At 35.4% G+C, this 18,569-nt stretch overlaps 2 long non-coding RNA genes and 3 other non-coding genes across 5 annotated transcripts in view; 3 read left to right on the forward strand and 2 right to left on the reverse strand.

Moving 5' to 3' along the window:
• LOC141021032 (uncharacterized) overlaps positions 1-18,569 on the forward strand; it is a 143,012-nt gene that overhangs the window by 82,036 nt on the left and 42,407 nt on the right. The gene's annotated exons all lie outside the window — the stretch shown is intronic.
• LOC141021031 (uncharacterized) overlaps positions 1-18,569 on the reverse strand; it is a 144,009-nt gene that overhangs the window by 81,689 nt on the left and 43,751 nt on the right. The window lies entirely within an intron of this gene.
• On the forward strand, positions 4,081-4,167 carry TRNAS-GGA (transfer RNA serine (anticodon GGA)). The gene has a single exon. It is a non-coding gene; the product is annotated as a tRNA-Ser (tRNA).
• Positions 5,378-5,450, reverse strand: TRNAT-UGU (transfer RNA threonine (anticodon UGU)). Its single transcript has one exon. It is a non-coding gene; the product is annotated as a tRNA-Thr (tRNA).
• TRNAF-GAA (transfer RNA phenylalanine (anticodon GAA)) lies at positions 7,092-7,164 on the forward strand. Its single transcript has one exon. It is a non-coding gene; the product is annotated as a tRNA-Phe (tRNA).

The following is an 18,569-nucleotide window of genomic DNA, read 5'->3' on the forward strand; positions in this document are numbered from 1 at the left end:
AGAAATTCTGCGTATTTGGACCAATTTAAAGTGAAAAAAAGGGGTTGCTCCTTCGGCAAAACTAGGATAAAGTTGAGCCAAAAGGTCCCGATTCAAGATAAATTCATGAGGAAGTGGTATCTCTTTAGGATCCACCCCAGCGTCAAGAAATTGGTTAATTGGTAAAGATACATGAATTTGGTGCCCCGCCCAAGAAAGAGACCCAAGTCCTAATAATCCCGCTAAGTGGTGATTCAACATGGATTCTACATCTTGGAACCAGGCCAATTTGGGTGCGGCTTTGTGATAATGGAACCAACCAGCAAAAAGCATTAACGCTGCAAAAATCAATGCACCAATTGCAGTACAATAGAGTTGTAATTCACTAGTTATTCCAGATGCTCGCCAAAGCTAAAAAAACCAGAGGTTATTTGGATTCCTCGGAAACCCCCGCCTACATCACCATTCAATATTTCTTGCCCTACTATAGGCCAAACTACCTGAGCACTGGGTCCAATGTGAGTAGGATCACTTAGCCATGCTTCATAATTGGAAAAACGGGCGCCATGAAAGTACATGCCACTCAACCAAAGAAAGATAATGGAAAGTTGCCCGAAATGAGCACTAAAGACTTTTCGAGAAATCTCCTCCAAATCACCAGTATGACTATCGAAATCGTGAGCATCAGCATGTAGGTTCCAGATCCAAGTGGTAGTATCAGGGCCCTTAGCTAGTGTTCTTGAGAAATGGCCGGGTCTGGCCCATTCCTCAAAAGATGTTTTTATAGGATCCCTATCCACAACAATTTTTACTTCTGGTTCCGGCGAACGAATAATCATTAAGTCCTCCTCTTTCCGGACAAGACATACAAAGAGACCCGCCAACTGTCTTTTTAGTGAATCTTTGAAAGATATAGATTTTGAAAGATAGATTTTGAAAGATAGATATTGTGATTAGTTCTTTTCTTTACTATCTACCATCCTTCTATTTTTTTTAGTTATTCACTGGAGCAATTATATATTGAAGTCAATCCGAGGCAAGTGTTCGGGTCTATTATGACATAAAGATTAGGTGCCTAACGGACATTGTTTATCTTGAAAAACAAATATTTCTCGACGTAAGAAAAAAATCTTTTTTATTTTTAATTTAAGAAACTAGTGTATTTTTTTTAGGGCATAAGCTCCTATCTATATCTACTTTCCTTGAGCATAATATAGGGTTTTTTATTTGATTCTAAATTCCAAGATAACTCATTAGAATTATTAATAAGATGGTCCTAATATATTAGCAATATTTAGATTGCCCCCCTCTTTTTATTCAGTTTATTACTTCTATTCTAGACCCTATCCCTATGGTTTATTCTTATGAAATATCATATAAAATAGAAGGTATAAGAAATGGATATAATGAAATTCTTGATTCGATCTTACGACCTAATTTATTTGATTAATGGATCAACAACCAAACCACCCATTTTATGAAAAAGAAGGAGCATGGTCTTATTCAAATTCAAAGCGCTTCGTAATCTTCAACCAGTTCTGTGCTTCAATATAATTTCCCGGAGTAAGCGCTATAGCTTGTTTCCAATATTCAGCAGCTTGATCAAACCAAGCTTCCGCAATTTCCGAATCACCCTGTAGAATGGCCTGTTCTCCTCGGTCGGAATAGGAAGTTCCTTCCCATAGAACCGTACTTGAGAGTTTCCTACCTCATACGGCTCAGAAATTGCTATCTGAATTTCCCCTATCTTAACTGAATTCGATTTATCAAAAATCGATCCAATTTGTTCTTGGGTTAAGCAGAAGAAATTAATTACCTAAGTTTCAAACCCTAATTTTTATCAATAATCAGTTTGATCTTTTTTCCCACCTTCAGAAGAATGAAGCATAGATAGATATAGAGCCTTCGTTCAAATTTTCTGAAAGGTAACTATCCCGCTTTCATATATGAAATCTCTATAGAATCCTTGAAAAAGACTTTTTTCCATAAGAAAGAAAAAAGAACTTACTATCTTTGGGATCTGATACTACACCGCTGCTTAATCCCTTAGTGGATCGGCTCTATTACATAAGCGGATTCCTAAATTTTGCCCCATATCATGGGATAAGTAAGCAGTTTTTTTTAGTTGTATCGACCCAGTCGCTCACTAATTGATCTTTACGGTGCTTTCTCTATCAATTTGAGAAACTTTATCCATAGAGTAGTAGTATAGGCCATACTTTCTTCGTTTTTTGATTCTTGTGAAGTGTCCTTCCTTCCTACAGCTGATAGGGAAAAATCGTTGTTTTTATTATCCCTATGTAGAAAGCCCTTTTTTCTAGTATTTACTAGAAAATTTGATCCTCTCTTTTTTTCTTTCTATAGTGGAGATAGTCGCACGTAATGACAGATCACGGCCATATTATTAAAAGCTTGCGGTAAGAAGGGGTTTCGTTCTAGTGCCCGGAAATAATATTCCAAAGCCTTTGTATGCTCTCCATTGCTTGTGTGTATAAGGCCTATCTTAACTTCGATCATAGGGATCGATTTCTAGTCGCGTAGCTTCCTAATAATTTTGCAAAGCTTCCGCATAATTTCCTTCGGATTGAGCCAACATCCGTTACGGTCGTTCATTCTATTCAAAAAATCTCCGTTCCAAAACCGTACATGAGGTTTTCATCTCATACGGCTCCTCCCTTCTGTACATAATAGTACTAAGCGAAATAATCTATAGAATCAAAATAGAATTAGTCCCGTCTCATTATGAACCGAAAGGGGCTGGTATTTTTCCAAGAAATCTCTAGCCAACCTTCCCACAAGAGGTTTTTCTTAACACCAATGAATTCTATTAATGCTAGAGGAAAACGATAGCTCCAATAATTTCTTTGTTCTCAACGCCTCCTATTTAGAGGAATTAGCTACTTCAACAATCTTTGATGGTTATAGGGGTATCCAAAGTACAAACCTGATGGTTGTTTGTTATCCCAACCATTCTTCCTAGCCCTGATACCGATCAGGAAAGGGGTAATTTCTAACAAAGTTTTTCTCTTGTTGATTCCTATTTCTAGGTGTAGTGCTTTTCTCCCCTATGCTGCCTACGGATACTAATAGAGTAGGATTGGCCTGTAATCCATACCATACCATATCCTGTAGGTGTAACCTTTCGCTCAATACTCAAATCTAGAATTGAAGTATCTGAAGCCGCATCAATCGAGGATACACGACGGAAGGAATTGTTAGTTCGCCTCACCTTCCCGAAGCGTGGGTTTGTTTGCTTTACAAATTTGGTTCTCTCTATGCCAACCCCCTCTCTTTTTCGTAAGACTGAGGTATAGGTAGGGCTAAAAAAAGCAAAAAAAGAGTCAAATCGCACCATCTCTATAATAAGTAAATGCCTTTTTTCTCGTGAGGTTGTCGGAATTATTCGCAATAAAATATTGGCTACAATTGAGGAGGTCTTATCAATGAAATTTCCATTTACACGGGATCTAGGCATAATTCCCAACCCATTCTATATAGAATTGTTTTCATTCCTTCACAAAATAACATAAAAACAAACACATTCGATTCTTATAATTATAAATAGATTGATCCATATGCTCTACTCTAAATCCATATGCTTTAAATGGATAAGAGAGATAGAGATATGGATTTTCCGCTCAGCTCAAATTGTATCTTTTTCCTTCTGCTTGGACACGAAGAGATATGAAATATTTGACTAAGACTGGATTTCATTCCACTTTGCTATTTCTGAACAACAACTTATGTTATCAACTATTTCGTGTTTTCAAAGTTATTAATTGTCTCATACCCTATTTTTGATTTTGATAGTATGGTGTAGCGTATCTTATGCAAACGGAATTCTAAGGTTTCTTTATTTTATTATGCAATAAGAAGAATTCTTCCATTTTCTTTTTCTTTAGTTGCGGGAAAACCCAAATTAAAACTTTTATTTTATCGCGAGCGCAATTTCTAGTAAAAAATCATGTATCCTTCCACTTAGATCAAAAGGAATTTTTCCAATAAAACTATGGAACCCCCGAGTGGTTGCGGTTGTACCTGTACTGCAGGAATAAGAAAACTCGCTATTCACTCAGTTTATTTTCCATAATAAGTTATGTAGGAGAGATGGCCGAGCGGTTCAAGGCGTAGCATTGGAACTGCTATGTAGACTTTTGTCTACCGAGGGTTCGAATCCCTCTCTTTCCGTTTTTCTTAATTCATCAACGTTAAGGATCACAATGTATCAAATCAAATAACAATTTTTTCCAGCAATAATATCTTATATTATCTTATTTTGATTTAATAGAAATTAGAAATTCTCTATAGCAAATTACTGTGGTATGTAAAATACACATAGAGGAAAAAATAAAAAAGGATCCTAATCCTAGGGTTAATCAATTTTAGCTAGTTGATGGGAAAATACAAATTAATGGTAATGGTCTTAGGGCGATTTAGTTCGGGGAAAGGGGAAGGGGAAGAAAATTCTATGAACCTTTCCTTTTTTCGTTAAGTTCAAGTCTGACGAGAGTAATATTCTACAACTAACAACTCATTTATTTTGAGACCGACCCACTTCCTATCTAGGATTTTATTTACTAGTCCTTTATATTCCAATGTGTCAATCACCAAATGCTTTGGCAATTTCCCCGGGTCCGATGAAGCAATATAATTTTGAACCAGACCTTTTGATCTTTGGTTATCTTTCGTAGTAATAATATCTCGGGGTTTGCAATGAAAACTTGGTATATTGACTATACGACCATTAACTAAAATATGTCTATGGTTGACTAATTGGCGGGCCCCAGGAATGGTTGAAGCCATACCCAATCGAAAAAGGATATTATCCAAACGCATTTCAAGTAATTGTAGTAAAACCTGGCCTGTTGACCTTTTTGCTTTTCCAGCGATATGTACATAACTAAGTAATTGTCGTTCTGTCAGACCATAATGAAAACGCAATTTCTGTTTTTCTTGAAGACGAATATGATATTGCTCCTTTTTCCCAGAATTGAATTTTTTTTAAGATTACTTCCGGATTTAGGTGTTTTTCTAGTGAGTCCTGGTAAAGCTCCCAAACGGCGTATTTTTTTTAAACGAGGTCCTCGATAACGGGACATGAAGACTACTTTTTTTATTTTATTGAAATTTCATTTTACACAATTAATTTCATTGTATTTACATTATAGAATACATCGAAAGTAAAACTGAATTAAACTACAGGATAAACAGAGTAAAATCAACTAAAGTACCCAAAAATGGAATTTCATCAAAATCTTTATTTTTTGTATATATATTATTTATTTTATTGTTTTGTATCTAGCAAAATTGTAAGGTAAAAAACATAAAAGATCCTGGATTCTCCATTTAATTCAGAAAAAAAGAGATTATTGTTCGTAGAACATCGATAGAGAAAAAAAGGCGACTATCGGATTTGAACCGATGACCCTCGCATTACAAATGCGATGCTCTAACCTCTGAGCTAAGTGGGCTTACATAACGGAAATAGTGTAACAAATAGAAATAGGTATAGTATAGGAAATCCGTAAAATCTCAGATATTAGTTATTAATCTTAGCTATTAACTAGTTCTAAATTTGAAGTTATACTTATAAAAATAAAAAAATACTAAAACTTCTTAAAGATAAAGTTAGCTTGATATGCTTAACTATAGGATATTAAAAAATAAAATTATAGAATTTATTGGTATTTTCATTTGATCATTATAGACTTTATTATTTGTTAATAATTTGAGGATTAATATTTCACTAAGGGGAACATAGAGTTAGAGTAAATAAAATTGCTAATTCTGATTAGAAAAAAAGAATAACTATCAAGTGTTATAGTATAATTTTGAATACTATAAAAAAGTAAGACGGGAGGTGGGGGAGATAAAAACTTTTGGATATATTGATTCGGATTGAATTGCAAATACATCAAGGATAGAATCAATTCAATTCTGAATTGCAATAAGCAAGCGAGGTCTCTCAAATAGAGTCGAACTGAACTGCTACACTACGTTGAGTGATGAACTCAATGATTCAAAAAAAAACTAAGAGATGGATGAAATTACACAAGGAATCCTGGTCTCAAAGAAGAGGGAAATGGGGATATGGCGAAATCGGTAGACGCTACGGACTTGATTGTATTGAGCCTTGGTATGGAAACCTGCTAAGTGGTAACTTCCAAATTCAGAGAAACCCTGGAATTAAAAAAGGGCAATCCTGAGCCAAATCCGTGTTTTGAGAAAACAAGGGGTTCTCGAACTAGAATACAAAGGAAAAGGATAGGTGCAGAGACTCAATGGAAGCTGTTCTAACGAATCGAGTTAATTACGTTGTGTTGTTAGTGGAATTCCTTCTAATTCTAAATTAGAGAAAGAGGGGTTTTATACCTTATACATTTAATAAACACGTATAGATACTGACATAGCAAACGATTAATCACAGAACTCATATTATATTATAATTATAATATAGGTTCTTTATCTTTTTTAAAAATGAAATTAGAAATGATAATGATTATGAAATAAAAACTCATATCATAATTTCTTTTTCATTATTGTGAATCCACTCCAATTGGATATTGAATAATCAAATTCTTCAATTCAAATTCAAAGTTTTCAAGATCTTTAAAAAAGTGGATTAATCGGACGAGGACAAAGAGAGAGTCCAATTCTACATGTCAATACTGACAACAATGAAATTTCTAGTAAAAGGAAAATCCGTCGACTTTATAAGTTGCGAGGGTTCAAGTCCCTCTATCCCCAAATCCTCTTTTATTCCCTAACTATACTATATTATTATTATTTATCCTCTTTTTTTTCTTTTTATCAATGCAATGGGTTTAAGATTCATTAGCTTTCTCATTCTACTCTTTCACAAAGGAATGCGAAGAGAACTCAATGGATCTTATCCTATTCATTGAATAGATTTCTTTTTTATTAGAGTATCGGCAAGAAATCTTGGTTATTCACTCTATTTTTAAGTTTTATTTAAGTAAACCATGCACAATGCATAGGACAACCCCCCCCCCCCCATTTTCAAATTTAAAATTTGAAATACTTTAATTAATTTTTAGTCCTTTTAATTGACATAGATACAAATACTCTACTAGGATGATGCACAAGAAAAGGTCAGGATAGCTCAGTTGGTAGAGCAGAGGACTGAAAATCCTCGTGTCACCAGTTCAAATCTGGTTCCTGGCAGAGAGAAAAAAAGATCCACCGAATAGGTATTGATCCAAATACCTCGAGATGGATTGTGATACATATTCATTAATAATATTTATTCATCTAAGTGGATAAATCTATAATATAAATATAGAGGCACTTCTTTTTCTTTTTAAAGAAGTTTTAAAATATATCTTTTCTTTATGATAAAGAAGGGGGTGAGATTCCCCTTTATTTGTTTGTGTTTCTTAATTTTGTATTCCGCTATTCCGACGAATATTTTTTTAGTCTTGCTTATCTTTATCTTATCTTATTTTCCTAGTTGTGCTAAGTAATGTGCGCGGTACAAAGTTCCTGGTAGAGAACTTCTTCGAGTCATCCTATTTTTCTGTTCATATGAAGGAAATTAATATGCGATTTCCAAAATAGGGGAATCCAAATGAAACCCTTTTTTTGCTCAGTCTATCTGGAATGCTTTTGTATAATTAGGAATTAATTATAAATAGGTATTCCGTTTCATCTAGGAAAAGAACCTAAAAGTATTCCTTGACTTGAATAAATTCTGGAGTTGTGTTGTATAAGTGAGCATGAATTTCTTATCATTCAATGAGCATCTTGTATTTCATAAAAATTGGGGGTTATATAATCCTTACGTAAGGGCCAGCCTATCCAACTTTCAGGCATTAGGATACGTTTAAGGCACGGATCATTATCATAAGAGATTCCCACCATATCATAAGATTCGCGTTCTTGAAAATCGGCACTTCTCCAAATCCAGAAGACAGACGGAATTCTAGGATTATCCTTTTGGGCAAAGACTTTTATGCAGACTTCTTCTGGATTATCTATACCATATTGTATTCTCGTAAGATGATACACGCTAGCTAAAGATCCACCGGTGCTACATCATAAGCACATTGGGAGCGTAAATAATTGTAACCATATACATATAAAATGACAGCAATGGAATCCCAATCCCCTGCTTTTATTTGTAAAGTCTCTATTCCTCGATGATCAAAGCCCAAAGATCTATGCACCACCTCATGTTTGACTAGCCAATTAGATAACCAACCCTGCTGCATTGTCTTCATCTCTCCCTCTTTGTATAAATATTTCACATTTCGGATGCAAGTTTGAAAGATTGCCCTGCTTTTTATTTTTCTACACAAAAGAGCCCCTCTCCTAATTCACTAATTTGTAGGAAGGTACTGAACTTTTGGATTTGAAAAAAGTTTCAGAAGATATATCTAATTTAGATAGTGATTGATAGAGCAATTCTTGCTCATAAGTTCCTGTATGAGTACTGCGCCTAACATAAAGCTTGTGACTGGTAGTAAAACATCTATTTTTATTTTGAGATAGAGTTCGATCCTCAACTATTTCTCGCGATATCTTCTTACGAAGTTTTGTTAGGGCATCTATAACTGCCTCCGGTTTAGGTGGGCAGCCCGGCAAGTAGACATCCACAGGAATTAACTTATCAACTCCCCGAACAGTACTATAGGAATCCGTACTGAACATTCCCCCTGTAATAGTACAGGCTCCCATAGCAATGACGTATTTTGGTTCAGGCATTTGCTCGTATAATCTCACTAAAGAGGGAGCCATTTTCATTGTTACCGTACCGGCTGTTAAAATTAGGTCTGCTTGCCTAGGACTTGATCTTGGTACCAATCCATAACGATCAAAGTCGAATCGTGAGCCTATTAATGAAGCAAATTCAATGAAACAACAACTGGTACTGTATAGAAGGGGCCATAAACTGGAGAGTCTTGACCAATTCGAAAGATCATTTGGTGTAGTTGAAATAACAGAATTGGAACTTGTTTGGTCAAGTAAGGGAAACTCAATCAAATTCATAACTGTCTCAATAGAATCTTTTCCTTCTTTTTTTTGTCTAAATATTCAGTTAAGACCATTCCAAGGCTCCTTTTCGCCATGCATAAACTAAACCAACAACTAAGATAAGCACGAAAATCAAAGCTTCGATAAAAACGGATACACCCAATACGTCGAAACTCATTGCCCAAGGGTATAGAAAGAGGGTTTCCACATCAAAAACAACAAAAACGAGCGCAAACATATAATAGCGTATTCGGAATTGTACCCAAGCCCCTCCCATGGGTTCTATACCCGATTTCATAACTAGAAAGCTTCTCTGGTCCTTCACTAACCGGGGCTAAAAGTCCTGAAATCGAAAATGCCAAAATAGGAATAAGGCTTGCTATTATTAGAAATGTCCAAAAAATATCATATTCGTGAAGCAGAAACATAATGTACTCCCATTAATGTGGAATAGGCGGAACTTAAATTAGTCAATTCAATTCAGCATTGTCAATTTATCCAGAACTTCTCTCTTTTCCTCGGTGAAACAAGAATCGTTTTTGTTCAAACAAAAGCGCTTAGTTTAGCCTTTGTTTCCTCTGTGCTGCATCTTCTTTAAAGATTCATCCAATGGAATCCCAACTCCCTTTCTTTTGGATTTCCATTCTATTTAGATATGGTGTATGTAGATCTAATTCTTATATAAAGAAAACTTTCTCGTTTCACTTTGTCTTGCTTTCTCTAGAATCTCTAGAAAAAAGAATAGCTCTATCCTTTATTTAATATTTAATAATAAAATAATAAGAGACTATTAAATAAAAATGAGAATACTACTAAATTAGAACCTAATTAAGATAGTAGGACTAATCTATGCAGTATAATTAATGAGAAGTAATACTATAAAATAAAAATAAAGAACTCTATTTCAGAACTATGAGACAGAATATTTTGTTTTCTTATTTACTCTTTACTTTATTTTTCTATTTAAAGTTGATCAATTTACATAATGTATCTATAAACAAAGTAATAAATATACTTAAAACAAAGTAGGAATTCGCAAAATGGATAAAATCATTGCAGTTATTATAGGGAAGTCTAGAGATATCCTATTTGAAGGAGGACGGGATTCAAATCAGGGAAAGGATCCTTTCTTCTATTGATTTGATAGAAATTCGTTTTTCTTTTGCTGTCTGTATGATTTTGATTTTCGATGAATGAGCCTTTGGTAATGCTTTTATCTCTATTCTATGTCGCAGGCGCCTATCCAGTCTATAAACAAATACTAATGAGAAAATGAAAACTATACTAAACTAAAGAAAACATAGGATAGAGATCCTAAAATCTAAAAAAGGGCATATTAGGGCTATACGGGTTCGAACCGTAGACCTTCTCGGTAAAACAGATCAAACGGATTATTATCGAAATGATTTGAACTGTTTCAAAGACCCAACATGCATTTTTTTGCATTGGGCTCTTTCATAAACTGATTTAAAGATCAGTTAGTCCACAATAGTTTTTCTTTACGGAAAGATAATGAGATGGCTCCCTGTGCTCTGATTGATTTTTTGTATTATGATCTAACTAGGAGCAATACCAAAGTGTTTCAAAGGAGGATTACCTTGACTTAGGTCTGCCTCCGGTCTAAATTAAATCAACCTAAGTGAAATGGAGTCTCTATCGTTCCATTGCAAGAGTTAACTATGAGACTTCATACACCTTAAAGTTCATAGAACGAAAAGAAGTTTTTTGGAGGCCCTTATCCTCATTACGCCTAGCATTTAGTGGGCTGGATATTTACCTTATCAACTAGCAAGTCCATAAGGGTTCTATTTGATTAGGCACCTGAATTGGCACCTGAATCGGACTGAACCGACTGTTTGTCAGGCTACTGTTCTCCTATTCTCTTGAATCTATGAAGTAAGACATTGATTTTGCAATAAGATTGATTATGTTCATTGCATAATAAGCTCCTTTGAAAAGCATTGGCGCACGTGTAAACGAGTTGCTCTACCGAACTGAGCTATAGCCCTTATCAGAGATATCTTAACATATAGATAATTTCTTGTCAAGATGAATATTTTCTAATGCCAGAGGATACCCCTTTGATCTGTATCTGTTCAGTATTTAGTTTAGTATTTAGTATATAACAGACCAATAACAGAGCGGTATTGCTTAGAAAAGGGATTCAATATATAATCGATCGAAGTAATGGGTCTTCCTTTATGGTGATAAATTGCCTACTTAACTCAGTGGTTAGAGTATTGCTTTCATACGGCGGGAGTCATTGGTTCAAATCCAATAGTAGGTAAGTAGGTAGAAAAATTACTAGATAGCATTGGACTTACTTCGCTTCGCTATCTAATAACTTTTTCTACCCCTCTTCCCTTTTTCTTTGTATCAACTATAAACCACTGGATTATCTTCAATTGGATGGGGGAATCCAATTGACAGCCTCGATTCGTATCCTAGCTCGTCTGAGAGCGAGCTTTGCTCTTTCGTACCCTCAGCTTTACTCAAGTTAGCTTCGGCTATTTCAAGTGCCTTTTGAGCTTCTTCCGGATCAATATCACTACCCAGTTCCGCATCATTTCCTAAAATGATGATCTCATTATTAACTATTCTCGCAAAACCGCTCCACAAAACCGCTGTTAACCATTGGTCGTTGAGGAGGCGTATTCTCAAAGGACCCATATCTACTTCTGTGTTAATGGGGGCGTGGTTTGGTAATACGCCAATTTGGCCACTATTAGTGGATAAAATGATTTCTTTCACTTCACAATCCCAAATAATTCGCTTAGGAGTCAGTACATAAAGATTTAATTTCATTTCTTCGATTTGTTCTCCTCTTCTAAGGTTATAGCTTTCGTGCTAGCTTCATCGATGTTACCCACCAAATAAAAAGCCTGTTCAGGTAGGCCGTCTAATTCTCCGGAAAGGATTAGTTGAAATCCCCTAATAGTTTCCGCAAGAGCAACATACTTTCCTAGAGAACCAGTAAAAAAACTTCTGCCACAAAGAACGGTTGTGATAAGAAACGCTCAATTTTTCTTGCTCTTGCTACAGTTAAACGATCCTCTTCCAATAATTCATCCAAGCCAAGAATTGCGATAATGTCCTGAAGTTCTTTGTAACGTTGTAAAGTTTCCTTAACTCTTTGCGCAGTTTCATAATGTTCGTTGCCAACGATCCGAGGCTGTAACATAGTCGAGGTTGAATCTAAAGGATCTACTGCTGGATAAATACCCTTGGAAGCTAATCCTCTGGAAAGTACGGTAGTACCATCCAAATGTGCAAATGTTGTGGCAGGGGCAGGGTCGGTCAAATTGTCTGCAGGTACATAAACTGCTTGAATCGAAGTTATAGATCCCTTTTTAGTAGAAGCAATTCTTTCTTGCAAAGAACCCATTTCTGTACTAAGAGTAGGTTGATAACCCACTGCGGAGTGCATTCTCCCTAATAAAGCGGATACCTCTGATCCTGCTTGAACAAAACGAAAGATATTATCGATAAATAAAAGCATGTCTTGCTTATTAACATCTCGGAAATATTCCGCCATAGTTAGGGCAGTTAAACCAACTCTCATACGAGCTCCCGGTGGTTCATTCATTTGGCCATAGACTAGAGCTACCTTTGATTCCTCAATATTTTTTTCATTAATTACTCCAGATTCCTTCATTTCCATATAAAGATCATTTCCTTCACGAGTCCGTTCCCCTACTCCACCGAATACGGATACGCCCCCATGAGCTTTAGCAATGTTATTGATTAATTCCATGATCAGTACTGTTTTACCTACTCCAGCCCCCCCAAATAGTCCTATTTTTCCTCCATCGATAAGGAGCTAAAAGATCGACGACCTTAATACCTGTTTCAAAGATGGATAATTTCGTATCTAACTCGATAAAGGCAGGCGCAGATCTATGAATAGGGAACATTGCACTATTATCTACAGGACCCAAATTGTCAACAGGCTCCCCAAGAACGTTGAAAATTCGTCCGAGAGTAGCTCCACCGACCAGAACACTGAGAGGAGCTCCCGTGTCAATCACTTCCATTCCTCTCATCAACCCGTCCGTAGCACTCATAGCTACAGCTCTAACTCGATTATTTCCTAATAATTGTTGTACCTCACGAGTCACATTAATTTGCTTATCGGCAGTGTCTCTACTCTGGACTACCAAAGCGTTATAAATATAAGGTAACTTGCCTGGGGGAAAAGTGACATCCAGCACGGGTCCATAATTTGACCGATACGACCTGTACTTTTTTCTTCAATTGTGGAAACCCCGGGAGGAGAAGTAGTAGGATTGGTTCTCATAATAATCACATAATTAAAAAAAGGAATTTGTCGAAATTTTTCTTTTTTTAATGTTGAATAATGCCAAATCAAATCAAAAAAATCCAAAAGTAAAAAGGAAATGAATTAGTTAATTCAATAAGAGAGAAAAGGGGACCATGACTTGATTTCGTTGCCCAAGCGAATCCCATTCAATCGTTTACTCATGGAATGAGTCCGTTGGAAAGTTCAATCAATCTTTTTTTCATATACATACATTTTGCCTTTTGTGGAGGATCTGTGCCTACTCTACTTTCCTATCTAGGACTTCGATATACAAAATATATACTACGGTGAACCATAGATTGCTGTCAATAAAGAATTTTATTAGTATTTAGTTAGGTATTTGCATTCAAAATAAGAAAAGAGAACTATTAAGAACTTGTAAAATAAGGATTAGGAATTAATTTGGGTTGCGCTATATCTATCAAAGAGTATACAATAATTATGTATTTGGTAAATCAAATCCATGGTTTAATAACGAACCGTGTTAACTTACCATAACAACACCTCAATTCCTATCGAATTCCTATAGTGGAATTCCTATAGGATAGAACATACACAGGGTGTACGCATTATATATGAATGAAACATATTCATTAACCTAAGCATGCCCTCAATTTTCTTTAATGAGTTGATATTATATTAATTGAATATCCTTTTTTTTGTTTTACGAGATTTTTTCTAAAGTTTCATTTACGCCTAATTAACATCGAGTAGACCCTGTTATTGTGAGAATTCTTAATTCAAGAGTTATAGGGAGGGACTTATGTCACCACAAACAGAAACTAAAGCAGGTGTTGGATTTCAAGCTGGTGTTAAAGATTATAAATTAACTTACTACACCCCAGAGTATGAAACTAAGGATACTGATATCTTGGCAGCATTCCGAGTAAGTCCTCAGCCTGGGGTTCCGCCCGAAGAAGCAGGGGCTGCAGTAGCTGCCGAATCTTCTACTGGTACATGGACAACTGTTTGGACTGATGGACTTACCTGTCTTAATCGTTACAAAGGACGATGCTATCACATCGAGCCTGTTGCTGGGGAAGACAACCAATGGATCTGTTATGTAGCTTATCCATTAGACCTATTTGAAGAGGGTTCCGTTACTAACATGTTTACTTCCATTGTAGGTAACGTATTTGGTTTCAAAGCCCTACGTGCTCTACGTTTGGAGGATCTACGAATTCCCCCTACTTATTCAAAAACTTTCCAAGGCCCGCCTCATGGTATCCAAGTTGAAAGACATAAGTTGAACAAGTATGGTCGTCCTTTATTGGGATGTACTATTAAACCAAAATTGGGATTATCCGCAAAAAATTATGGTAGAGCGTGTTATGAGTGTCTACGTGGTGGACTTGATTTTACCAAAGATGATGAAAACGTAAACTCACAACCATTTATGCGCTGGAGAGACCATTTTGTCTTTTGTGCCGAAGCTATTTATAAATCACAGGCCGAAACCGGTGAAATCAAGGGGCATTACTTGAATGTGACTGCGGGTACATGTGAAGAAATGATTAAGAGAGCTATATTTGCAAGAGAATTAGGGGTTCCTATTGTAATGCATGACTACTTAACTGGGGGATTCACCGCAAATACTACTTTGGCTCATTATTGCCGCGACAATGGCCTACTTCTTCACATTCACCGTGCAATACATGCAGTTATTGATAGACAGAAAAATCATGGTATGCATTTCCGTGTATTAGCTAAAGCATTGCGTATGTCTGGGGGAGATCATATCCACTCCGGTAAAGTAGTAGGTAAGTTAGAAGGGGAACGCGAAATGACTTTAGGTTTTGTTGATTTATTGCGCGATGATTTTATTGAAAAAGATCGTGCTCGCGGTATCTTTTTCACTCAGGACTGGGTATCCATGCCAGGTGTTATACCGGTAGCTTCAGGTGGTATTCATGTTTGGCATATGCCAGCTCTGACCGAAATCTTTGGGGACGATTCTGTGTTACAATTTGGTGGAGGAACTTTAGGACATCCTTGGGGAAATGCACCTGGTGCAGCAGCTAATCGAGTGGCTTTAGAAGCCTGTGTACAAGCTCATAACGAAGGGCGCGATCTTGCTCGCGAAGGTAATGAAATTATCCGAGCAGCTTGCAAATGGAGTCCTGAACTAGCCGCAGCTTGTGAAGTATGGAAGGCGATCAAATTCGAGTTCGAGCCGGTAGATACTATTGATTAACTAGATAAAACTAAAGATAAAGAAGGTATAAATAAAAAAGAAACGAAATAAAAAGAGAAAAAAATCAGTTATGAAATGCAGTAATTCTTCTTTATTCTTCTAATTGAGTGCAATTAAACTCGGCTCAATCTTTTTTAGAAAAAAAAGATTGAGCCGAATAAAAATAGATCATGATATGATCATGAGACTTGACAAATCAAGATTCGTCTATTCTATATATCTAGAATATATATATTAAGGTATAATACAATAAAGAAATACAAATAAAATATAGTATTATCAATTGTATGCGCTTCTAGAGAAGTATGTATGCAGGAAGTAAATTCTAACCGCTTTCTTTTGAATCCAATTTCAAATTAGATTAGAAAGATAGAAAGGCCATGAGGATGGGAAAATCAAAATAAAATCTTTTTAATTAGTTCTCCTTTTTTGGAATTTTCTTATTATCCTTTCATTTTTTTACAGAATATTTTTCAAACTAAAAATAAAAAATACAATACAATAGTCAATATTCCTTATAATAGATATACTTAATTATATCATAAGAATCTTAAGATATTTTTCGACTAGATAGAAATAGTAAATTTGAATTGAGACACCTATTCCATGACGGATTTAAACTTACCTTCTATTTTCGTGCCTTTAGTAGGCTTAGTATTTTCGGCAATTGCAATGACTTCTTTATTTCTTTATGTGCAAAAAATAAGATTATCTAGTATTTTTTAGTGTAAGTAATATAATATGGTAGGGTATGTGGCTTTTTCTACACACACTTTCTACACACAAATGAAAAACGGTTATGGATGCGGATATAGGCTACGAGCATAAATGCATGAATATGCAGAGCCAGGTATAGCGAGTTTTATTTTATTTATTTTAATTGAATCAACGAATATTTTTTGAATAGAAAGTCAATGTATCTAACCTATTATTTCATAGGAGTACTAGTTGCTGAAGGCGATTTCAGAATCAAAAAAAGTAAAGTCAAAATTATTTAGCTTATTCTCTCAATTTCAATCGACCGCTGCTAGATTTAGTATATCTAATATGAATTGGCGATCAGAACACATATGGGTAGAACTTCTAAAAGGTTCTCGAAAAAGGGGTAATTTTTTCTGGGCCTGTATTCTTTTTCTAGGTTCACTAGGATTCTTATCGGTTGGGATTTCCAGTTATCTTGGTAAGAATATTATATCTATACTTCCATCTCAAGAAATTCTTTTTATTCCGCAGGGGGTCGTGATGTCTTTCTACGGAATCGCAGGCCTATTCATTAGCTCCTACTTCTGGTGTACTATTTTGTGGAATGTAGGTAGTGGTTATGACCGATTCGATAGAAAAGAGGGAATAGTGTGCATTTTTCGTTGGGGATTCCCTGGAATAAAACGTCGCGTCTTCCTTCGATTCCTTATGCGGGATATCCAATCAATTAGAATACAGGTTAAAGAGGGTCTTTATCCTCGTCGTATTCTTTATATGGAAATCCGGGGACAGGGGATCATTCCCTTGACTCGTACTGATGATCAATTTTTTACTCCACGAGAAATTGAACAAAAAGCTGCCGAATTGGCCTAATTCTTGCGCGTACCAATTGAAGTATTTTGAGGTATCTTTTTTGAACTGAGTTGAATGAAGAAAAGAAGAATTGGAAGAAGAAGAGTTTTCTCAACACGGGGAGGAAGTCCCTTCTAAATTGGATTTGTTATTGTAAGGGGATTTTTAAGTATTTATCTAAAGGAAGGAACAAACGAGGATAAGAGAAATTTGCTTTTAATTTTTGTTTATCCAAGTGAGATATATCGCATACTATTCTTCTTTTTTCATCCGAAAGGGCTTTTTTATTCTATTTCACTATTTCATTCCATCTAGATCTAAGAAAGAACCCAATGCACTGAAATTCCACTACTAACTAATATACAAAAAAGAAGAATAGATACAGGGTATCAAACCTATATAGTTTTTGCTTCAAAGAAATAGAAATATCATGAAATATAAATATCATCATATAGAGTCAGGGAACGGAATAGAGTCAGCGAATGAAGCATATTCATTAACAACTCCATTTACGGATCAAAAATGAAAAAAAGCATTGCCATCTTTACTATATCTTGTATTTATCGTACTTTTGCCTTGGGGGGTCTCTTCCTCATTTAACAAATGTCTGGAACTTTGGATTAAGAATTGGTGGAATACCAGGCAATCCGAAACTCTCTTAACTGATATTCAAGAGAAAAGGATTCTAGAAAAATTCATAGAATTAGAAGAACTTTCTCTATTGGACGAGATGATAAAAGGGAAACTAAAGACACATGTACAAAAACCTCCTACAGGAATACACAAGGAAATAATACAATGGGTCAAAATAAATAATGAGGATCATCTCCATACCATTTTGCATTTCTCGACAAATATAATCTGTTTGGCTATTCTAAGTGGTTCTTTTTTTCTGGGTAAAGAGGAACTTGTCATTTTGAATTCTTGGGTTCAGGAATTCTTCTATAATTTAAATGACTCAATAAAAGCTTTTTTTATTCTTTTAGTTACTGATTTTTTTGTTGGATTTCACTCCACCCGTGGTTGGGAACTAGTAATTCGTTGGGTCTACAACGATTTTGGATGGGCTCCTAACGAGCTTATTTTCACTATTTTTGTTTGTAGTTTTCCAGTAATTCTAGATACATGTTTGAAATTTTGGGTCTTTTTTTGTTTAAATCGTCTATCTCCTTCGCTTGTAGTCATTTATCATTCAATTAGTGAAGCATAAATTCATTTGATCTCCCGATATTAATATTAATCAAATTAGCAACCATCTTTTTTTAGAAAGAAAGCCCTTTTCCATTTTAGCAAAATTATTTCTATTTATACCTACTTTAAGGTATTCATCATTGCAGTACAACTGTTGCAGTAGAATGACAACAGATTCGTGTATAGGGAACTAGATTAGCTTAGCTACCTATCTAATTTATTGTAGAAATTCTGGGATCTGCGATTGGACATGGAAAATAGAAATACTTTTTCTTGGGTAAAGGAACAGATAACTCGATCAATTTCTGTATCGATCATGATATACGTAATAACTCG

This window comes from Aegilops tauschii, chromosome 1 (assembly GCF_002575655.3).
Source record: "Aegilops tauschii subsp. strangulata cultivar AL8/78 chromosome 1, Aet v6.0, whole genome shotgun sequence".
Lineage (NCBI taxonomy): Eukaryota > Viridiplantae > Streptophyta > Magnoliopsida > Poales > Poaceae > Aegilops > Aegilops tauschii.